The sequence below is a fragment of the Ahaetulla prasina genome, chromosome 2 (genome assembly GCF_028640845.1).
Source record: "Ahaetulla prasina isolate Xishuangbanna chromosome 2, ASM2864084v1, whole genome shotgun sequence".
Taxonomy (NCBI): Eukaryota; Metazoa; Chordata; class Lepidosauria; order Squamata; family Colubridae; genus Ahaetulla; species Ahaetulla prasina.
Window position 1 is genome coordinate 68,782,571 of NC_080540.1, and position 24,748 is coordinate 68,807,318.

Here is a 24,748-nt window from a genome sequence, read left to right on the forward strand (position 1 = left end):
GCTAAACCTTTGAAACTTTCCTGTTGGTCCCATCCAGTCAGTTTGAGAGATTTAGAAGGTCTTTTGGAACCCATCTTCTAGTCTCTCCTTCCATGATGGCAGTGCTAGGATGGGAAGATACCCAATCCTTAGGCAACATCAATTGCTGTGCTGGAATTCTCTACCCTGCATATATTGGCAAATCATCTCCAACATCTGGAGCTATTTTAGCTTTCATAGTTTTCCTCCATGCAACTACCATAGCTGTTGATGTAAAATGGAGGTTTCCAATCCTTTTGTTTTGCACAGGCCTCCTCACCAGTACCCTCAGTGAAGTCCTGCTTAAGGCTGTAATTCTTGGCACTCAAGAGCTGCAGCTCCAGTTACATTTGCTGCTGTCATGCAGCCTCTACAAGTGACTGTATTATACTGACAATCTAAAAATAAAAGAGTGAGAAAAAGCATCAAGCCAAAGCAAGAAAGCAAGCAATTAAAATTGGGTGGGGATGAAGAGAACACAGGAGGAAAAATTGCAGGCTACATTGAAAAGACGTTGAGAGGCTCCAAAGAAAATGCGAAAATACCTTGGGTGGTATTTAATTGGAAGTTGTGGGTTCACTGCCTTTTTTCAGTCTGCAGCAGCCGTGTGTTCAGTCGAAGTGTTTGTCTAATCTGCATGGGGATCTGGGGAAGACAAATTGAACTGTCAGTCCTGGGACCTTCCTCCCATCCTCCAGTTTAGTCAAGATCAGCTGCACCTAGTGTTCAGATCTGCCGAGGCTCCTGTTCTAATTTGTTAGTTCTGCAAGCAAATAGGATGCCGTTGTGTGAAAAATTCCTGATTGGACCTTAAGTGGAGAAAAGAAGCTTTTAGGACTTCTACTGGTAAGTTTTCGTGATTTTTCCAGGTTTTTAAAAAAATAATCTTTCACTGGACCTAAAAATGGAGGATAATTTTGTCTAGAACAGGTCAAAGCTTGATGTGAAAATTACTGATTGGTACAGCGATTAGTCATGAATTACAGGAGCTGGAAAATAACAGGGTAAATTGAGATCAGTTGTGTGTGTGGTTCAGTTCATTTCTCTTCTTGATTTGTTCCCTTGATCACAGTTTCAATTCAGTAAAATATCTCTTGAAAGCTCAGTTGTTTCATCATTAATGCAGAGTTGTTCCTACGGAGGAGTAATCATTTTTTTTTGCTAATTAGATTGGTGCTTGAATTTCATGCATTGCTGATAGTCTAAGCATAAGCTGGTGCATGCAGGGATGAATGTTAAATTTAAAAAAATAGGGGATTTTTTTTGGAAGGTGCCTTCTTGCCTTAGAATTTCAATAGGGACATCAACAGGGTTGACTATTACTTATAAACAAGTTTCAAATCTCTTGAATACTTTTTCACTAGGAAAGTGATTGAAATAAAATGGATGCCCACCAACAACTCTTTATCCAAAGCTTAATTTGAACAAGTTGGAGAGCCTTGGGTATTTTTAGCAGCCATTTATTTATGAACAGGCTACATTTCCTTCTATTATAAATGTTCTGATCATTAGAATGTGGCAGAGAAACCATGGGCTGAGTCTTCCAGGATGAGGCAATGGCCTCAGTCATATCACTCATTTTAAATGTTTGTTTTTAAGAAAAGCCAATCTAAAGATCCTGACAGAATACATGTTTTTTCTGGGCAAAAGCCTAAATATGTTCTAGATAAAACAAGGTAGGGAAACTTCTTGTTGTGGAAAAATCACAGTTTGGCAGAATAGGCAGAAATCAGTGATTTGAGTCAGGGCTAAGTGAGATTGGGGGGTTGATGACAGTGACAGGACAATAGGTGAATTCAGATACCAAAGATCTGATCTGAAAAACAAGAGAAGGACATAGGTATAAACCAGGGTTCAAGCTTCAAAATAACGATGATTGTTTTTAATCAATTGCTAAGAAGGTCTCTGCTATCACAAGCTACCTGTTGATAGGCCTTCTATGCCGTTTAAATTGGATTCCTTTGGGCTTTCAAATACTGTAGGGTGACAGATTGGATTTAATTCACACGTGATCATAGGCCCTTTGTATGTTTATACTGTAAGCTGGTTTTGATTACAGAAAGTGTATCTTACGAGTCCACTGCATTGGTCATCACTGTTGACTAGATTCATAATTCTGAAGGGTTGATTTCTCTTTGATCATTATTATTGGAGTGATAAATAATCAGTATTGGACTGAAATCAATATTTTAACAGAGGAGTGGAATTAGATTCATTAGACATTGGCATCCTTCAGTCTCAAAAGACTATGGTATCGTGCTCTGGAAAGAGATCCTAAAACAGCATCTAGTGTGACTAAAAACGCTCTTCATACTATACATTAATGATCTTTGTGACCATATCTCAAGTAATTGTGTTCTCTTTCCTGACGATGTCAAACTATTTAACACCACAGACAATACATCTATCATTCAAAAAGACCTTGATCATCTAACCGCTTGGTCTAAAACTTGGCAACTCCAAATCTCAACCAGCAAATGCTCAGTCTTACATATAGGAAAAAAGAACCCAAACACTAAGTACATACTAGTGTTACAGATGACCCCATTCCCGTTAAAGACCTTGGAGTTTTCATGTCAAATGATCTAAGTGCCAAAGCCCACTGCAACTACATAGCAAAAAAAGCTCTAAGAGTTGTAAACCTAATCTTACGTAGCTTCTTTTCCAAAAACACCACACTAGTAACCAGAGCATATAAAACATTTGCTAGACCAATTCTAGAATACAGCTCGCCTGTTTGGAACCCTCACCACATCTCTGACATCAATACAATTGAACGTGTCCAGAAATATTTTACAAGAAGAGTTCTCCATTCCTCTGAAAACAACAAAATACCTTATCCCACCAGACTTGAAATCCTAGGCTTAGAAAACTTGGAACTCCGTCGCCTACGACAAGACCTAAGTTTAACTCACAGAATCATCTATTGTAATGTCCTTCCTGTTAAAGACTACTTCAGCTTCAATTGCAATAATACTAGAGCAACCAATAGATTTAAACTTAATGTCAACCGCTTTAATCTAGATTGCAGAAAATATGACTTCTGTAACAGAATCATCAGTGCTTGGAATACTTTACCTGACTCTGTGGTCTCTTCCCATAATCCTAAAATCTTCAACCAAAAACTGTCTACTATTGACCTCACCCCATTCCTAAGAGGACCATAAGGGGCGTGCATAAGCGCACAAACGTGCCTACCGTTCCTGTCCTATTGTTTTTCTTTTCTTCTTCCTATATACATATATACTTATACCTCCTTATATTTACCCATATATGTGTTTATATATTATATAATCTTTTTGTATGATATCTACATATATTGTTATGACAAATAAATAAATATTCAAAGGCAGCTGTCAGGGATACTCTTGTGTCTCCAGCCCTAAAGTTTAGCCATTGTATATTGGTTGGAAAAACCCAGATGATCACTTGATGGCACTAAAGAGACATTCGGTTTTTTGAGATTCTCACCTATATCCATTTCTCCTACGTTTTTCTTTACAGGCTTTTTATCAGCTTGGTTGTCTCCTTGGGACATGACAACCCTGGACATGATACAATTTGTCAATATTCTTCCTAAAATGAAAAACCCAAAATTGAATTCAATGTTTGGGGTATATTCTGAGGATGAACAAATATTTCTCTAATATTTACTTGTATATTTTATATTATATTTTTATATTTCTAACATTTTCTTTTTTCAACTGAATCACATTTTTGATCACACCACATAAAAACAATTATTTTCATCCACATACTGTACACATACACACACAATATCCATAGATAGGTTTTTGTGTAATATATGCATACATTATGTATATGTATTGCCACAGGGATAGGACAAGTCCTGAGTGATAGACCAAGCACTACAACTTGCAAGCTGTGCAGAGACACAGCAATTAATGCATGATGAATTGAGTTAATTCTCTTTAACTCTTACAGAAAAAATTACTTCTTTTGTTCGATGACAGTTGGTATGACCTTGGGAAAGACTAATCTTCAGCCTAAACCATTTTCACCAGTGATCTCATTAGTTTAAGCATGGGAATTCTGAATCGCCTTGAATGCATTTATAGCCTCGTTATCTATCTTGGCAAGTTACTATAATTGGGTTGCAAAATTGTGGATGGCCACTAGATGGTAGTATTCAGGTTTTCCTATTCCTTTACTGCCATCTGTATCAGCCACTTGGATTGTTCCAACCTAGACAGGAGAAATGCTTTTAGGATGGATAGACCAAGAGTGGAGTTCAAATCCCGCTTGCTTCTTGCATGTTTTCTTTATGAATGCTTCCAGCGAGCTAATATTTGTCTCTGTGGTATCACTATGGTTACTTGCATTCCATTGTTTACAGCACACATGTCAAGCATTGAAAACTTTTCACATAAAGTGGCCGTTTTTTCGCACAACCTGTTATGCCTTGAATTGCTTCTTGATGGTTTATTAAATTAATTACAATTATCTGGATCTATACAACATACCTCATTACAATTATGTTGTCATTCAGGAATTCTTGCTACCACTTACTCAAACTGATGCAAGTTATTGCTACAGGCTTCTGAGTAACCATATGTAAGCTAACATTTGAGTCAGGTAATGAGTCATTGTTTTATGCTGTTTATGAATGCTTTAAACAGAAAAGGTATTCTTGATAGGAGCACTTTGTGCCTACTGAAATAGGCGAGCAGGGGAAAAAATTCAGTGTGTTCAGAAACTCAAATAGTAAACTTTGAGAGGCTTCAGGAACCATTTTCCTTACTTTCTAGACACTGTATGAGCTGCCTAAATTGCTCATCTTTATCAATAATCAAATAATGGTGGGCTTCAGTGAAGCCAGGAATCCACATCTGAAGGCTGATAATTTTGCTTAGCATAGGTGGTTAAATTATTCCTGCTATGGTCTTGACAATTTTAACAGCCACCAAGAACAAGGACATTCAGCATGCAATATTTTTCCTGACATGCAGATTTTGTGCTAGTGGAGTACCTGCCAATTTTTGCTATTATATTATTCATCTATGAAGAAACGGCCCTTTCAGAAAACAAAGCTGGCAAGCTCATGTCTGCAGTGTTCCAAAGTCCTTGGAATGCTGGATTACATCACCCTTTTAGATCGTCCCCTTGGGTGATTGGCAAGGTTGGGAGATGGGAAAATCAGACCAGTATCAGTTTTACTGTAGTCATCTCATTTAAACTCATGGGTCTGAGGTTACTTTCCAAAGACATTCTGGCGGCGTTGCAAAGTGACAATTACAATTGTTTGCAGAAATAATGCACTGTAGAATATGCACTTCATTCCAAAATCTGCATTCCAAAATCTGGCTGCAAAAATTCAAAGAAAACCCCAAATTAAGGTGTGAGAAAGAGACGTAAGGTTATAACAGGGTATGCTTTGTTTGTAAGCAAAGCCTACAAGCTGTGACTGCAGTTGAGATGCTAAACCAACATTCTAGCTGAATAGTAAAAAAAAGTTTTATTTGCTAGTTCCAATAAGTGCAGTTTGGATAATGCACTAAACCAGGGGTCTGCAAACTTGGCTCTTTTAAGACTTGTGGACTTCAACTCCCAGAGTTCCTCAGCCAGCTTTGCTGGCTGAGGAACTCTGGGAGTTGAAGTCCACAAGTCTTAAAAGAGCCAAGTTTGCAGACCTCTGCACTAAGCAAATCATTAAAAGGAAATACCAGCAGGAGTATCCAAGCAGCAAGCTCTGATAAATTGTGGCATTAATCATGCAAATTGTAGACATATCTCATATGGAGTACCGCTAACAATGTACATTAGCTTCTCCCAGAAGTGTCATACTACAATTCCAGTGTTCCCCAGCTCTTCAACCAAGATACTGCCCAGTTTAAACTGTTTGGAATTGTTGACCAATACCTTTAGTGAAACACAAATGAAGGCTGCTTAGAGAGATGTGCAACATGTGGTCTTCCATAAGTTGGACCACAATCTATCATTTCTCATCAATAGTTCTAGATGAGATACAAGTTCAATATCTGGAAAGTGCTTACATTGCTCAGCTCTGGGTTGGAGGATGGGTGTTCAGTCCAATAAGTTCACCCAGTGAAAGGAAGACCATAGTATGTGGTTCCTTAAGTTTTCTTTCTTGCATTAAAATCCATAAAGTATCTTTTAAGCCTCTGAAATTAAATGCTTAAAGGAATACGTTTCCTTCTTTCCTTCAAAACTTTGCCAGTTAAAGAAATGTTGGTTTACAGACCCTTTACGAGGAGCAGACATACATGCTTTCTTCTTACCTGATAAGATTGGCTTTACTTGAACGCAACAAGTGCTAGCGATGGCCCTCTGGCAGTCATTTTAGGTGTTGTCAACTCCCAATCTAGTCAGCAGTGGTAAGTTAGGAATTCTTTGGGCGTATCAGACACTTAATTTAGCTCTGGGCTTGTGAGAGGAAAAAATACAGGTTAGTTTAGGAGTTCAAAAGGGAAAGAAATGCAACATAATTGGATCAGGTCATTATGATAAGTTGTCCTGAAACCCGCTGAACTGCATTCTGGGTCTTGGGACACTTTCCAAATTCCAGGAGAAGAAAGAGGAGGGGCGATGAAAACTGTACAGGAGTTGCCTTCAGTGCCTCGGTTTGGAAACAACAGGAGCCATTTTTAGTTCCAAACAGGGAGCCGTAGGATTAGGTTACTGCTGCATTCAGGCAAAAGGCAAGCTAACATTTTTTGCTTGAGTCAGTGTGAAATGCGAGGTTGCATTGAGAAACAGCTGTTCACCTGAGAAATGCTCTCTGCTTCAAAGGTGGTGGGGAATTACTTGTAATGGTCATGCTTTGCAGCCACTATAGTACAGGTTTTGTGGAATGTGCCTGTGGTTTTCTTTTCAAACTTTCGGGACGTGCCAGGCTGTCTGTCTGGGAATGGAACTGAACGCTATCTCTTCTACACAGACAATCTACTTTGTACTTAATTAGTACAGCAGCCTAGCAAGAATATTATAATTAAAGGTTACCATGTTCCAGATTTTTCCAGACATGGGTAATAAGCACTGCTCAATTACTTTTAAATGTAGTATGTATACGTGTGATATGCAACGTTAAAAAAAAAAAGAAGTCCCGTTGGGCCAAAGAATGCAAGCTGACAGAAATAAACAAAAGAAAACCCATAAAAGTGTTTTGCTAGCTGAGCTAAATGTATAGTTCAGTATGGGAGTCAAGGAACAAGGAAATAATTTTTTAGATAAAAGTGTTAAAAAGGGTCAAGAGTTTCAAAAAGTTTAAACAAAGTAATTGTCCACCGTTTTAAAGAACTGTATGACTTGCAGGATCCAATCTGCGTCAGTCACTGAAACCAGAGAAATCTTCCAAATTTTCAGTCTCGTGTTGGAGCCGATCCTTGGGGAACTTCTCTCTCACCAGAATGTGAGAGAATCTGGCGAGAGAGAAGTTCCCTGAGAATGGGCTCCAGCACGGGTCCAAAAGCTTGGAAGACTAAACCTCTGGTCCAGGTGACCAACTCAGACTGGATCCTGCCATCCTATCCTGGAACATACAATACATACATATATATATATAGACCCGAAAATGCCAAGACCTACACATACACATACACACACACCCCCCAGTTGTATGAGTGGATGATGTAATTAGTATATGTAATTAGTATATAATTTTAAAATTGAAAGTAATGCCTACTAGTTTACTCTCCCCCAAAATAATTTATAAATGTCAGTGGTAATAGCAAGGATTTCCATTCCTCTCCTTTTAACCCAAAGAAAATTTCCACAATGTAGGGTTGGTGACTAATCAGCAATACAATAGAAGGCTACCGCCAATTCTTTCACCTTTAACAACAGGCAATCCAATCTGAGTAACTAGACATCTTATAGCAGGGTGATAAACATTATCTATCATCTGCTAATGTGTCTGGATCATGTGCTATTAAAGGAACAATGACAGTTTCATAATTGGCAACCCAAATTCAACTCTAGTTTCTGCATGTTCCTAGCTCCATGTTGATTTAAATACTATAATTTCTGTGTTCAGACAAGACATTAAAGCACAGCCAAATAAACTTCATTATTCCATAGCAAAATATAAGATATTTTTTTTAAAAAAACCACAGTTAATGAAAACATATGCTGTAAATCCTGCCAATCACGCCATTGTAGTCTGCTGCCAGAAGGCATCAGGTTAAGGCTGCATTGTTCAAAATCTTTACAAAGTGAATTGAATTCTCCTCAACTGAATAACAACTGCATGCTTATGCTGTAATAGTACAATTTTCAGAAAATCTCCCTTCCTGATTTATGAAGATCTCGGAACTAACAAACTATTTCTGCAAATTATTTCTAAACTCTAAAACCTGCTGTTTTTGATATGAATGGGAGATCATTTGGGAGTTTTCTTCAGCAATGGTATTTAAGCTGTTAACTCATTTGCTGCTTTTCAGTAGCAAGTCATCCTGTTCCTCTATAGCTCCAGAAGCAAAACCATATTTTGCTACCATGAGTTTTGAGGTTCACATACTTTTTCCCCACATGGAACTTCAGTGAAAAAGGAGTTAATGGAGGACAAGGTTTCTACCCCCACTCACTATTTCTCCAGGCTATTTTCAAAGTCACTGTCTTCCTCCAAAAAAAGGGGGGGGGAAAAGATTGTATTTTTCCACTTTTTATAGCTCACTCATATCAAAAGACTCCGGGTGGTGTGGTGGTTACAACAAATTAAAAGTATAAACGCAACAATAAAATAAATCATAATTATTACACCAACAGAAACAAAGAGATCATTAATAAATCACTCCTCCCCCAAGTTGGATGTCAGTAAAACTTAGCTAGAGTTGAAAGCTTGGTGAAATCAAGTTACCTCCTAAAAAACATGACGTAAGTAGCTTGGCAGACCTCTGGGGATAAAGAGTTCTAAGGCTTGCCAAAGTGTGCAGAGCTACAGAAGAAGATCTGTCATCTTGTTCAGATACCCCTTGTTTGGAGGGCGGAGGCAGAGAGAGAGAGAGAGAGAGAGAGAAGAGGATTTCTTCAAATATGGACAGATTCAATTCTCTATTCCAAAGACCTTTAAAAAACTTTTCTCAGTCAAATTGCCTCTTTTGCCAGGATTGTGCATAGTCCTATAGAGTACCTAGCTCATGTTCCTATCATAGGAATTGCTAAAAATGGTTCAGAATAGAAAACTAAACAACACCGGCATGCATATGGTCCCCATATCTGTATAACCTTTACAGCAAATGCAAGTAATTCTTGTTATTTGCAGGGATTTTATAAGATAATGAATCATGAGACCTTTGTAAAGCATACCTTACATATGCACAAAAGCCTGTCCCACTAATTTTGTATGAGCATAATAACATAAAAACTTTTGCAAAATAAGAGACAAGCCAAAACACTGTGAATTCATGAAAACATATATCTTGTAAAACAAAGTTGTGCAGTGATCTGATCTTTGCAATGGTGGGTCACAGAACCACAGATTTAAGTCATCTGCATATTAAAAGAATGGTGGGATTGGACATGATGACAATTGAAATCAAAATTAGAGGACAACACACAACTGTATGCAAGGAACACAAACCACATCACGTTGTTTACAAAAAAATGACAGGACTAATCTGCATTTCCTCTTTGCCTTAACACAAAGATGGGTTACCTACCTTCTGTTTGAAGAGGAGAAGAATGAGTGACATTATCCTCAGCATGCCACCAACAAGCTGGGAAGCCAGCCTCCACCAAAGTTTTCTAGTTCTGTATTAAAAGCATGTTTTTTCCATTCGAGTCCATCTGCTGTGTTCTATGTTTTCTTTCAATGGACTGGTGTGTGCTTTGATAGACATGTGGCAGAACACTTTGACAAAACACTCTGGAAAATATAGATTTGCAGTTCCTTACATACGGTACCAAAGACCGGAAGGTCTCATCAATCAGTCCTGAACCAAATGTAGACAGATTGCTCTCTTGAGGCAGTGATCAGGAAATGCAAACTCTCAAAATTTACCCATGCAAGGTGAAAGATTAAGAACTAAGGGAAAAAATACAATTATGCTTGGTAAGGTTGAGAGAAAAATATTATAATTTTGCTAATTATATTATAAATGGAACAGTTCAATAATTTTGAGCACATTACTGAAAATACAGTCTTGTCGTGTTGTCCCCCCACCCTCAATTTTTCTTTATTTTGACTCTACCCAAGAACAGCTTCAACATATGTAAAATCTGTTAAGCTTCCCTGTTTGGTATGAAGTTAAGTGGCCTGTTACTAGTATGAATAGAATGTGTTTGGAGATGCGGCCATCTCTTTGTCCTCCCCATTTTCTCTTTTGTTTCTTGAGTACTCTTCACCTCCCTTGTCTTCCTGATTTTGATGTCATCTTTTCTCCAGGCTTCCAGACAGAAAGCAGTACTCCTTCACTATTTGGGGAGGAAGAAGAAATGTGTTTGTTATTTGACCATTTTCCTGCCATTGTGACTTTCAATCACATCCCTTCCCTCTTGAAATAAGAGAGGTGAATGCCCACAGCTAGTTGCCTTCAGTTCTTCAGCTCTGCAGGAATTAATTGCACATTACAACAGAATCGGTTCCTTCCTCTCTGGGAATAATTTTACTCTAGTCACTTCCTGTTATGTATTCTTGTATATACCTTTAAATATTTGGGCGGGAAATCAGCACGTTGCTGATTGGACGAAGCCGCCAGTAGAACTGTATAAAAGGAGAGGTTTTTCCCCCAGCCAGTTGCTGGGTTCACCCTATATTAAAGAGCTGCTGTTACTACCCTGGTCTCCAGCCTCGTTACTTCCAAAACTTAACACTGGCGACGAGGGTGGGATTTCGAGGCTAAGGAGAACCAGAACCGAGCTGAAGCACGATAGACCCGAACCCAGCAAACACAGGGCAGAAAAGCGGAGATGGCCAGTTACACTCCGCCCGCACCGTTTGACCCGGCTAAAGAGAAATGGGGAACGTATATGACCCGTTTCGAAAGCTTTCTAGAAGCCAACGAACTGCAAGGAGTTCCAGATAACCGCAAAAGGGCTTATTTCTTAAGCCACTGTGGTCCGGAGGTCATTGATATCGCGGAAGCCCTGGCAGAGCCAACGCCGTTACAATCGGTGTCGTGGCCAACTCTACAGACTTTACTAAAAAACCACTTCGCACCAACGCCGTCCAAATACGTGCGGCGGTTTGAATTCGGAGAGCGAAGGCAGATGGAGGGCGAATCCATCGGTGACTACATGGCCGCCCTCAGGAAAGCGTCCAAGGACTGCGGATACCGCGACCTAGACGAGGTGCTCCTCGAGCAACTCATCCGAGGGGTCCGAGACATCCGTTTGCGGCGGCGGCTGCTAGCAAAGAGCAACCTAACGCTGGCCAACGCTCTGGACGAAGCCAGAGCACATGAAATGTCCACCCAAGGGGCGGGGACACTGCAAAAGGCTGGCCCACAAAAGGCGAGCGCAAGGCAACCCCAGTGCACCAGGAGGAGGTTCAGACCGAATCCGACGGTGAAGATGAGGAAGGGTCTGCCGAACCGAGAAACGCGACAAAGGGACCGAGACGAATGCGGAAGCTGCGGGGTCAACACCAGCGCCAACGCTGCAAGTTTAAGGACGCGACATGTCGGCGGTGTGGGAAGAAAGGGCACCTAGCTCAAGTTTGTCGAGCGCCCAACCTTCCGCCGAAAATTCAAATCGGCCAATCAGGCGCGGAATCGGCAAGGCGACCCGCGATTGGCTCAAACAAAAAGGCGCGGATTCAAACCAAACGACTGTGGTCATAGGCGCGCCGACCCGAGTGGAGAAGAAGATCTTCACCAAACCAAAAATAGAGGGAGTACGGTGCCGGCTCGAAGTAGACACGGGATCAGCGATCACCATCATGTCCTGGGACACTTTGGCGAAGTCACTGCCGTCAGTCGCGAAGCGCCACCTGCAAGCACAATGGCTGCGAGTCCACGACTACCAAGGGAATCGCATCCCTGTTCGAGGGACCACCTCCGTCCGAGTCGAGTACGGACCACACAAGAAGACCCTGCCCATCACGATCGTTGAAGGGACCCTGCCCAGTCTGTTGGGACTAGACTGGTTTCGTGCCCTGGGCATGGGAGTGACTGGCATCTACAGAAGTGACTGTAACCTGAAAGACATTCTCTTTAACGAGTTCGAAGATGTCTTCAAGGACTGCCTGGGCAAGTACAAGGGGACCCCTATTTCCTTCAACTTAGACCCCCAGGTAGCTCCCATTAGGCTTAAGGCGAGGAGAGTCCCTTTTGCCCTAAAACCAAAAATTGATAAGGAGCTTGATAAGCTCATAAATCAGGGGATTTTGGTGCCAGTCGATCACGCAAAGTGGGACACGCCAATCTCCACCCCAATAAAACCAGACGGGTCAATTAGAATTTGCGCTGACTACAAGGCGACGCTTAACAAAGCCTTACAGAAAAGCGCTTACCCGGTTCCCGTGGTGCAACACTTGCTGCACTCTTTGGGGCAAGGGCAAGTCTTTGCAAAGTTAGACTTGGCCCAAGCCTACCAACAACTGCCCGTAGACGCCCGCACAGCCGAAGCCCAAACGATTGTAACGCACAGGGGGGCCTTCAAGTGCACCCGATTGCAATTTGGGGTGAGTGTGGCACCAGGGCTGTTCCAAAACCTAATGGAACGACTTCTGCAAGGGCTCCCAGGGGTAGTTCCCTACTTCGATGATGTCCTGATTTCAGGGGAAAACATAGAGGAATTGGGGGAGCGTTTGAGAAAGGTTCTGGGCATTTTCCGGACAGCCGGATTAAAAGTCAAGGTAAACAAATGCCAGATAGGGGTCGAATCCGTCGAATTCTTGGGCTACCGGATAGACAAGAAAGGAATTCACCCCACTGAGAGCAAGGTAAAGGCAATTAGGAAGGCTCCAGCGCCCAAAAACAAAGCAGAGCTACAGGCATTCCTGGGGCTAGTGAATTTTTACGCGGTCTTTTTAAAAAACAAAGCGACCGTTGCTGAACCGCTGCATAGGCTTTTAGGAAAAAATACTGTTTGGTCTTGGGGAAAGTCGGAAAATAGGGCTTTCGAAGCAGTAAAAAACCTGCTCTCAAGTGACAGCCTGCTCATCCAATATCATAACTCATTGCCCCTAGTGCTGGTTTGCGATGCCTCCCCTTATGGGGTGGGGGCTGTACTCAGCCATAGACTTCCAAACGGCACAGAAGCCCCTATAGCTTTTTACTCTAGAACGATGTCCTCCCCAGAGAGGAACTACAGCCAATTAGATAAAGAAGCACTAGCCATTGTGTCAGGGTGAAAAATTCCACGAATATGTTTTTGGGCGGATTTTGAAATCGTGACTGACCACAGACCGCTACTAGGATACTGGCTGGCGACCGCCCAACGCCTGTGGCGGTTTCGCCACGCTTGACCCGATGGACTATTTTGTTAGCCGCTTATTCGTACAAGCTGCAGCATCGACCAGGAAAAGAAGTGGGGCATGCAGACGCGTTAAGCAGATGCCCACTACCAGGGGCTATCAAGACCCCACGCCGGGACGCCCATCCTGCTTATTGACTCTTTGGACTCTGGCCCAGTCACATCTAAGGAAGTGGCTCGGCATCATACCGACATTATGTTAAGGACTGTACTCGGTTGGGTACAAGAGGGTGGCCGCGCCGGGCAACGCTTAAGGAATTTGTTAAAAAACGGGATGAGCTCTCGGCTCAAGGGGGGTGCCTGTTATGGGGTGATCGTGTGGTGATCCCCGATAAACTAAGGGGAAAGGTACTGGACCTCCTCCACGAGGGCCACCCAGGGATCGTCCGGATGAAGGGGCTTGCAAGAAGCTATGTGTGGTGGCCACTCATGGACTCAGAGATTGCTGAGAGGGTGGGGAAATGCCAGGCTTGCCAAGAGTCCAGACCCCTACCCCCAACAGCCCCAGTCAGGGAATGGGAAAAACCCCAGGGGCCCTGGTCAAGAATCCACATTGATTTTGCTGGCCCTTTCCATGGCCAAACTTTCCTAGTGGTTGTCGATGCATTCTCTAAATGGTTGGAGATCATACTCATGAAATCCACTACGGCCGAGGCAGTAATCGCAGCCCTGCGCCACTTATTCGCAACCCACGGGTTGCCTGACACTCTGGTGTCCGACAACGGGCCGCAATTCACGGCAGCCCAATTCGAAGAATACTTGGCAGAGGAGGGCATCCGACATGCCCTCTCTGCGCCCTTCCACCCTGCGTCGAATGGCCTTGCAGAGCGTTCCGTCCGGAGCGCTAAGGAGGCATTGTCCAGGCTCAAGCCAGGTGACTGGCAAACAAAGATAGACTTCTTTCTGGCCGTTCAGCACAGAACCCCAAGCACTGCTACAGGCAGAAGCCCAGCCGAATTACTGATGGGACGGAAGCTCCGGTGCCCACTTGACCGCTTGAGTCCCCATTACACACCAGAGGGTTACAAGGGGGAAATAGACAAAACAAGGGAATTGGACATAGGCGACCGAGTGTGGGCCCGCAACTACGGGGACGGCCCGAGTTGGCTTGCAGGGTAAATAATAAAAACAACCGGCCCAAAGTCATACTTGGTCGAATTACAAGACAACCGAGTATGGAGGTGCCACATAGATCAGATAAGGAGACGAATAACTGAACACACTAAGCCACAGGAAACAATTTATGACCCCTCCTTATTTGAACCCACAGCTGACCATGACCCGGGGGAAGCGCAAGACTTAGCTGAGGTCCCGGAGGTCCAGCGACGCCATCAGGTTCCCGAGGGAAACGACAGGGAAAATTACAAAAGTAATCCAGGGCCGGATGGCCAAGAAAAAGAATCTGCCAATAATCCAGGGCCCGATGGCCTAGAGAAAGAGCTGGGAGGAGAAAACAGACACTCCGAACAGCTCAAAACACCACCCAGGACTGAACCGCGCAGGTCTGAAAGAACTAGGAGACGCCCAGGTTATTTGCGTGACTACGTCGAAAAATAACATGTAAATAAAATGCAAATAGAGGCAAAGTGTTTTCTGGGAGGGGAGGAGTGTTATGTATTCTTGTATATACCTTTAAATATTTGGGCGGGAAATCAGCACGTTGCTGATTGGACGAAGCCGCCAGTAGAACTGTATAAAAGGAGAGGTTTTTCCCCCAGCCAGTTGCTGGGTTCACCCTATATTAAAGAGCTGTTGTTACTACCCTGGTCTCCAGCCTCGTTACTTCCAGAACTTAACACTTCCCATATACATTTCCCATTCTTTTAACCTGGGGAAGGCCCCAATGAGTTGTGGAAAGTGGACATGCAAAGCAACTTAGAGAAGGTGGTGACCCTCCTGAAAGGAGCCCTTTCCTATTCCTGATGGGAGCATTTAGATTGGCAGATGTGTTCCCCAATATCTAGTAACATTCTAAAGAGGGAAGGCATCAAGGACAGTTGACAAAACAACCCCAATCAATCAGGATAAGCCTGTTTCATAGTGAATTCAGATAGACTCAATAGGGATTGGACAGAAATTGATAATGGGGCAATTAATTTTATGTCAGCTCAAGGATGGTGAATAGCGCTTCAACTCAGTAGTAGGGGAAATCCCAAACTGCCTACATTTTGAAAGAAAAAAAGAACAGAAGTGTAAGTTACTTTTGAGACACTCTCAGCATTTGGTCCTTTTCAGCATGGATCAATGGCTGTAGTCGATTACAGCTCATGGCATCCCCAGTTCATGATAAAAAGCTAGAGACGATGGCTTCTATTTCTTTTTCCATTTGGCTCTAAAGGACCTATCCGGTCCAAACAGCCAACAGGGACCACTTGCCTGATCATTTTAAAAAAGGCTGTGGAGGAAAGCCACACACGCTGTTCTATTAGCATCATTATTTATTTATTAAAAGTAATTATGCCACTTCTCATCATAAGAAGTCCTGAATGAGTTTATGAAATTGTTATAAAATAAAACTAAAATGTGAAAGAGCAAAAGGATGCATTAAAGTATCAGGAGGAGTTAACATCAAATGTCAGTGTGAGTTAGAAATGTCCTAACTTTCCATTGTTGGAAGAAATATCCATCTGGGTTCAGTTCCAAGTGGGGACAAAGACACTGGAAACATGGAGGCTGCTTGGAAAGATGGTTTAATGGTGGCCAGGATCACATGGCTTGAGATCCTGAACAGAAAAGGGGCTGAGATCCTGTGTGCTCCCTGGTTTTATGCTTTTTCTGAGCTTTGAACTTTCTGGGGCACAGGAAGAGTATCCTGATTGGTTGTCAGACTCCCAGGGGATGGGAGTCTTAGCTAACATTGTAGGTTGTCCCTCAAGCTTGCCTGAGCCTTGCTGGCTGATGTAATCTTCCCAGGTGCCATGTGGTGAGATGGGTAGAGGCTAATCCTATCATGTCCTGAGGACCATGTCTTAATCCCATCACCCTGGAGCTGAAGGTCTTCTGTGTTGTAGATAAGATGTCTTTTGTCTTTCTGGGGCTATTAACAAAGGTGGGGGCCGCTTTCCAAGAGCATGTTTCTCCTTTTCTCATCCAGGAAGGTATAATATTCTGCTTTTTAAAATATTTCCTAGAATATTTCATTCTTCTAGGAGGGGGGTGGGTGCTAAATTCCTACACCATATTAGGGCTTAGTGTGCTTCAGAAGAGAGGTTGCCTTAAAGGACAAGACCACCATGTTGAAGGCTTGCCTTCAGATTACTGGTGAATTGCAATTGGCAGGCTACAGAACAGTTGTCAGTCAAATGAAAAGGCTGACACAAAAGCAGCCCAAACTGTAGGTGATATTATCCTTTTTTCCTATAAGAGCTGGCTTCCAAGGATGTCATAACACAAATATGTTACATTATTCACTTGATCTAACTATTTGCACAGCCCATGGCTGTCTTACTGGAACCAGATTGTGACTATCACTCTGTCCAACATGCACTGGAACATAACATAATTTATTGAGGCATTTGAAATACAATCGCCAATACTTCAATATTAATTCTATTAACATTGGCAGCTGGTTTGTTATGAGGTCTGGCCTATATAGCAAGCCTAGTATTTACTCTGCCTTGTTCTTTTTTGGTGAGTCCAGTCTAAAAATTCATTTTTATAAATATTAATTTTCATTTGTATAAAAGCCAAACAGACATGACAGAATGCAAGCCAAGCCAAAAGTACAATGAAAGTTGTACTTAATGAAGTTTGATTTTTTTTCTTTCCTTTGCTGATCCAGGAGGGCAAGAGAAAATATAATCAGGAAAACAAACCTTTTCATAAAGCTTTTGGGTAGATAAAATATTTCTTACAAGGTCTTAAAAATAGCATTAGACAAAAGATTCCTTTATAGCTATAAATAAAGATATTGTGTTATTTTAATGCACATAAATATGCTCAAACTGATTTATTTAAACTGATTGGTATATTACAGCAATTAGGCAGCAATTAGATATACTGGATTACAAGTCTCATCATTCCCAGACAAATTACTTGTCAGTTTATGCTACAATCCAGATCCCAGGCCTTAATCAATGCTTTATACTAGTTTTTCTTAAAGTGTGGTCGTAGGATTCCTGAGGGGTCCCTCAAGATCCTTTCAGAGGTCTGTAAAATCAAAATTATTTGCAGCCTATGTTTAAAAATAATACAATATTAAAATCCCATCAAAGAATCAATTGTTTTAATATGGTAAATATTATTACATATAACCCATAAAAACAAAAGCCCTTTTGGGACACTCCATAATTTTTAAAAGTGGGAAGGTGGAATGAGAGAAACAAATTAAGAAACACTGCGCTACATGCTGTAGGAATTTAGCACCCACCCCCCTCCTAGAAGAATGAAATATTCTAGGAAATATTTTAAAAAGCAGAATATTATACCTTCCTGGATGAGAAATGGAGAAACATATTTTAAAGACAAAGGAGCTCCCTGCAACTTCCTGACTCCCCCCCACCTTTGTCAATGGGCCATTAAAAGCCTCAGCTAAGCTCACTCATTCTCCCCACCTTTGTCAATGGGCAATTAAGGCTTCAACCAAGCTCACTCAATCCCCCCATGATTTGCAACACAATACAACTGAAACTCACCACATGGCAAGGCTCAAGCAAGCTTGAGAGACAGCCAGCAAGGCTAGCTAAGACCCCCACCCCCTGGGAGTCTGACAACCAATCAGGATACTCTTCCTGTGCCCCAGAAAGGTCAAAGCTCAGAAAAATCATAAAACCAGGGAGCACACAGGATCTCAGCCCCTTTTCTGTTCAGGATCTCAAGCCATGTGATCCTGGCCACCATTAAACCATCTTTCCAAGCAGCCTCCATGTTTCCAGTGTCTTTGTCCCCACTTGGAACTGAACCCAGATGGATATTTCTTCCAACAATGCCACATATTCACATCATGACTTTCCTCAAACAAGTCTAAGGTAGCACTCACTGATGATGCTTCCTTTTTCATTTTAATTTTACAATATTCCTTTCTGAGGCAGGTTTGATTCTGAAAAACCTGATTCACCAGGGGGTTTATTTGCTTTAATCACTTTGCTTATTGAGATTACAATTGTCCTTTATTCAATAAACAGTGTTAATTGCACCTGAATGTAAGCTTTGTTATAATCACTAGAATTTTTATTATTTAACACAATTAAAACATACTCTTGGCCATGCTGGGTATTGCTGCTGGACACTGTAGTTCAGTTAGAAGGCTCCCTGCTTTAAGAAATGCATAGATTAAAATTAGAACTATCTGCAAAGAAGAAAAAATAAATTAAAATTAGAACAAAACCTGCAAGAAGCTTAATTGTTTTTTGATTTGTGAGAATAATATTATTGGTATACAATAATGCACTTCTTTTTTCTATGCCAGAGTCATTCACTTTTTTATTTTTAAATAAAAGTTTACACATTGGGGGATCCTTGCACATCTACCCATTCACAACAGAATTAATAGAGCCTCCTCTCGACAACCTTGTCTATCAGTAGTGCAAGGTTTCCTGTCTCTGTCTCTCATCCCCTGGCAACATTCTTTGAGATGACAAATTGTTGTGTCAAAAACAAACATTAAAGGAAGTGATGTCTTCATTTTCAGGAGCAGCTGATCCTCTGTCAGCATTTGTGGTTTTCATCTTTTGCAGAGCTGTAAACAAATTGGGTCATGGGTCTATTATTTCAGTAAAAAAATAACGGCATGCACCAAAGGTAGCATCCTAACTGTCCATGCTGTTAAAGGGTAATTAGTAATCATGTTGACCTTGATACGGCCAGATCTCTAGATTTACGTTAGCAGAAATGTATTGCCAAAAAATATCACATGTGGCTCAGTAGTTAAAAACAAAACAAAACCCTGGGGTTGTTGCAAGGTTTCTAGTCTAGTCATTTTATATGGTATGAGCTCAAAGCATTGTTAGAGACCCCCCACACCCACTTTATAGACTGTTTCTGTTGCTTCCCTCTGGGAGGAGGTTTTGAAGTATTTCTAGTAGGATTACCAGATTCTGTAACAGCTTTGTTCCCTATGCCATCTCTCTGGTAAACTCGCAAGATTCATTTTTCTTGCCATGTACATGTATGCATCCTAACTAGACTGTGTTGGTTCTCTGTGTCATATAATATATGTGGGTATGTGAATAGTCCAAAGAAGTGTTAGATGTTATGCATGCATCTCTCCTCACCTTCTTTGCCATTTCCATTTTACAATACCTTTGTAAGCACAACCCATCTGAGTCATCACACAAAAAAGTTTCTTCAGAGACCAGTAATTCTCATATTTGGGAGGAAGGAGGTTAGAGAAAGAGAGGAATTCAGGGGATTGATGACTGAAGAGAAAATGCAGAGATACTTACTCAGTGCCTATCAGTCTCTTAGGAAGGTTTCCATTCAACTCAGGTTTAGACCTGCCTGATCCGGATGGCATCAATTGGTTCTGTAAACTGACTTGTCTTTTTCTGGCTCTGGATTAGCTTGTTTGCAAACCAGAGGAGTGCTGGTTGTTTTTTTTTTCTTACGCAATACCGGAATTGTGGTTTGTCTGATGTCTAACTGGTGGGAGAGAGGGTGAACTTTGTCTTTTATAAATTTAAACATGTTGCTGTATTATAGGGATTCCTGTTATGTAGAGGTAATTTACACAAGACTGAAATTACAACACAGTATCCAATGCTAAATAACTCTGTTTTTGTTTTTTTGATGATTCAGGAGGATACATTTTCGCCATACTCCAGAAATCATTTTATAAAATTTAACTGGGAGATACTATCATAAGGTCTGCCGACATTAACACATGTGCTCTTTTAATTTGTGGAATTGAGTGATACATTGAGTGATACATACATATCCAAAAGATTTCAGCAATCAATGATACTTATAAAAAAAAAAGCCAAGGGTTTATTTTTCTTGAATAATTTACCTTCAAAATGGAGGATTTTTTTTAAACCTTTATCCACTTGCACCTTTACCAACTGCACATATTTCTAGGTAATGCACTATAACACAATATACCCCAATGATTAATTATTCTGTTGTCTTAGCTGATGGAATATTACAAGGAATCACTTATAATATTGCCTTCAAACTTGTTTTAGGGAGTTTATTTCTTTTCCAATGGATGAGCTTAGTGATCCATGATAACCTGACATCTGGAGGTCTGTCAAGAACAGGATATATTTTGGATTTGGAATTAAAGTTGGTCAGGCTGGCTGACCCTCATTATGGACAGAAGATTAAGTGGAACTGTTAACCTGTGTAGAGAATTTATGATGATCTGGTCTGCCTTATATGCTTAAGATCTTGGTAGATTTTCTGTCACTAGGATTGACTATGCTGGTAACAGTTACCAACTGGTAACTACTTTGAAATATCATCTTCTCTTGAGAAGAGCCTGCTCTTGGGTTTTGATTTTCCCTAGTGCCAGATGGAACAAGAAATTGTGATACTTGGGTTTATCTCTTTCAAATAAACACACTCTATTTATTAGCTGAAATGGGCAGCATATAAATTTAATAAATTAAATAAATATTTTTTCCCATTAACAAGTATACACAAGATTGCTGTCTTCAAGGTAGGACAAAAGATTTTTTTAGTGTTCCTTGCAGTAGTCATTTTTAATGTTTTTAAGCATGCTAAGCCAATCTTACATACCTTTTCAATTTTATTTTTAAAATTATGGGAAAGTGTACTTTAAATAATTAGGGCTTCTTGGGTCGTCATCCTCACCCCAAAGTTTTGGGGACCACAGTTAGTCACAGTTGTTCACCTCTGCTTTAAGATACCTGATTTCAATGGGTGTTGAAAATTGTCCCCTGAAGCAGCCTTATACTTGTGAAATGTATTACTTCTTTTTCTTGTCCTCAAAATAAACTGTAGAAGGATCAGAATGCGGAGAGCCCTCTCTTTTCTCCTGCTACTTTAGCTTAGAGGTTCTATATTTAACAGTTGTGTAGAACCAGAATCAATGTGGTTTTTACTGGAAGAGCGAACCACTTCAGGGAATTGAAAGCAGTCAGTTAAAAATGACAGATTAAATGACGAGGGGTGTGGGGAGGGAGGAAGAATCAAACTAAACCCAAATGAACCACAATATTGTAAAACTCGCAGAATGCAATTGCTCAATATAAATTCACTTATGTTCATGAACTTTAATAAATGATAAAATGTCAATACGTTTATTCTTCAAGATAAAGACATGTTAAAGTTCTGATAAGGGTGGATATTACTGAATTTGGATAAGTTTCAGATCCATAAAATTTCTCTACACCTGGAAATTTCCATCTATGAGCACTTCTGGGGGCTGGAGAAATAATGTCCCCCTCCTTCCCCCCCCCCCAACAGAATGCATCAGATTACTTTCTTCATTGGCTGCTTGAATAACATTTGTTTCTATGGTCACTTGTTCTCATCCCACTCAAACAAACAGGGGGGAAGTATTATGTTTGCTTATTGTTTTGATTAATTCTGGGCTCTTTATTTAGGAACTCACAATTGCTTTTGGAGCTTCTATTTTATTCTCAAAACAATACCCCTCTTTTCTAGATCATAAAGGCTGATTTACATCATATGCTAAACCAATCCAAACAGTAAAACAATGGATTTAGATATAAGTGGGTTGCTCTTGCTTGTTTCTGGTTTCTCACGCTGCTTGTGTGCAGGAGAGGCCATAATGGCAGAACTATTTTACATTCACGGTATATTTGAACTTGGTTTTGCCAAGTTATTTGGTTAATATCATGAATATTAACACTTCAAAATATTTTTAAGACCTTACATGGAGACCCACCCATTTAAATGTTTGGGTCCAAAATATTTAGCACTTGATAGTGGTTTTGATTCTGCTTCCAGATGAACCATTATCTGAGGAAATGGTTACAATGAGTTGCTCTATAAAGTTCTACTTTTACTAGAGACTTGGCAAGGAACATGAGGAATTCACTAAAATTAGGGGTGAGAAGACAAAGAATTAAATATGGCACCCTTCAACAACCAGGTGCTTTCCTAATCTGCATGAACTGATCTGTTCCAAGGCAACTAATATATTAGTCAAGACTAATGTAAAATTTAAGGCTTGGCCTCTATTTCCTGGGAACAACACTCAATAAGTCATACTGAACCCCTCAAATTCATTTTCTGTTCACTGCCATTTTTGCCTGGTCTCAGTTGAATGATGTTTTTAAATATATTCTTTCATACTACAAATGTGGGCCTATTTTTTTTAAAAAAATTCCCATGTATTTTACATGCAGTAAAACTAACACATGACAATGCAAATTGTAATTTTTCTCCCATGTTGAATGAAGGTAAAACCTTAATTAATAGAAGGAAGAATTTGAAAGGGTTTCTTTCTCCCTGCAGATTGAATGCTGCAGTCTAGAATTAGACTGGTTCTTCGTTCTAAATAATATATAAATGCCTATAAGTATATAGACATTGTCTTAGCTAATTCTGTCCTGAGAATGTTCTCCGTCTAGTGCCCTCCAGACATATTGAGATGGCACTCCCAAATTTCCCAATCAATGTAATGCTGACAAGAATTCTGTAAACTGATTTATTAAGCTTCTCTACTATTTCAATTATAATTGATTCTAAATGGTGTACAAATATGTAAAGAGACATTTAGTGATATTATAAACAACCTTAATACAATAACATAAAATAGAAGACAAAAAAATACAAAAATAAAGTAGCTGATACATAACTGACTCATGTACATAGACAATGTACCTTGATTTAGAACACCTTATGAACAAGAAGATTTCAATGGTCTTCTGGAAATTTTCTTTCTGCGCAGGACAAAGATGGAGGTCTGACTGAGTCTCGGAGCGGCAGGCGGAGTTGTTGCCGGGCCGTAGATGCAGCCAACGGACGACCTGGGCTGCCTGGGTAGCCTGGCTGGAAAGATGATCTTCTTGGCAGCTGCGAGAGGGGTTTTTCGCCCCTGAGAGCTTCGCAGCTGCCGAGTACTGAGCCAGGGCCGAACGGCAGCGAAATGGCGGCGGCCATCTTGGGGCGGGGTGGGGCGGCGTCCGGCCTACCTCCGGCGGCGTTTTGGCGGCGTCCGGCTTGTTTCCCATGCAGCATATTCGAGCATATTCGAGCTTGTGCTGCATGGAGGGCGACGGTGTGATGAGAGCCTCGAGAGCCTTCTGCTCCGGATGGGAGAGCCCCGACGAGGCCCCTCGTGGAACGGTGGTGAAGTGGTGGTGGCCATCTTGGTGTGGGGCGGGGCGGCGTCCGGCCTACTCCTGGCGGCGTTTTGGCGGCGTCCGGCTTATTCCTCTGCAGCATGGTCGAGCTTGTGTTGCAGGGAGGGCGACGGTAATGGTGAGAGCCCCGAAAGTTTTTTGCCCCGGACGGGAGAGTCCCGAAGAGGTCCCCCACGGAACGGGGGTTGTGGAAGGGGGGGGCATGTCCGTGGCTGCGGTGGGGATGGCAAGGATGTCTGTCCTGGATAAGGGTGACGTTTGGAACCCCCTAGCGGCAGTGGCGGCAGCATGCTCTCTCCCTTTTCTCCCTCCTTCCCCTTGGATTTTTTTTCATCTTTTTCATCTTGACCTGATAAGATCTGAGGAGGCTGCTTTAGAGCTGGTTGTTTTCGCTTTGGATGGACATGGACCTAGGCATGGAGGCCTATTTTTCTCCCTCTAGACTTCGGAGTTGTAAATGGGGAGTTTCGACTCAGGAGCTTAGGCTCCCCCCCCCTGGACTTTGGAGCATTCGCAACATCTGTATGTCTGTTATGACTTTGCGAGAATGTCCATCATCTTTTATCATCAGTGGGACCTATGTCAGCGGTTCTGAATATGACTGCTTTATCATCATCTACGGTTACGGACAAACTCATTTTTGCGCCAATTATGCCTGATGCGAGATATGATTTATTCTTCGTTAGAACTTCATCGTCTGCGAGGATCCTCCGCCTCGCAGAAATGGCCCTCTACGTTATCGAGGGCCTACCTCAATGATGGGTTTTGGGACCCAGAGAGATGGCATGCGTTAAGAAAGAATCTTTGGGGTTTTTTAGACAAACAATTTTTAAGGGGTGGGAGGGTAAAGGCAGGTATCGGGGGAAACCCGTTGGGGAGGGAGCCAGTCCTTGCATTTGCTCGCGGCGATACTTTAGTAAGTTCGGAGGTTAAGGGGAAGCCTTGTTCTCCAATTCCAGAGGATCGTTCCATCAGTACGGTAAGTGGGAGAGGCAGATATGGCGGAAGTGGGGGGCCATATCATGTTCAGGGGGTGCGCACTCGCTGTTTGAGAGCGATTGCGCGCTCCGGCCCCTCAGACTTCTCCCGTTCCCCGTGTG

At 41.6% G+C, this 24,748-nt stretch overlaps 1 protein-coding gene across 4 annotated transcripts in view; it reads left to right on the forward strand.

Moving 5' to 3' along the window:
- Positions 1 to 725: 725 nt before the first annotated feature.
- RAF1 (Raf-1 proto-oncogene, serine/threonine kinase) overlaps positions 726 to 24,748 on the forward strand; it is a 108,431-nt gene continuing 84,408 nt past the window's right edge. For 2 of the 4 annotated variants that reach the window (XM_058171799.1, XM_058171802.1), the window contains exon 1: positions 726 to 864. The gene's annotated coding sequence lies outside the window, so the exon portion shown is untranslated. The remainder of the gene's footprint in view (positions 865 to 24,748) is intronic. The other 2 variants (XM_058171803.1, XM_058171801.1) reach the window with 2 other exon arrangements.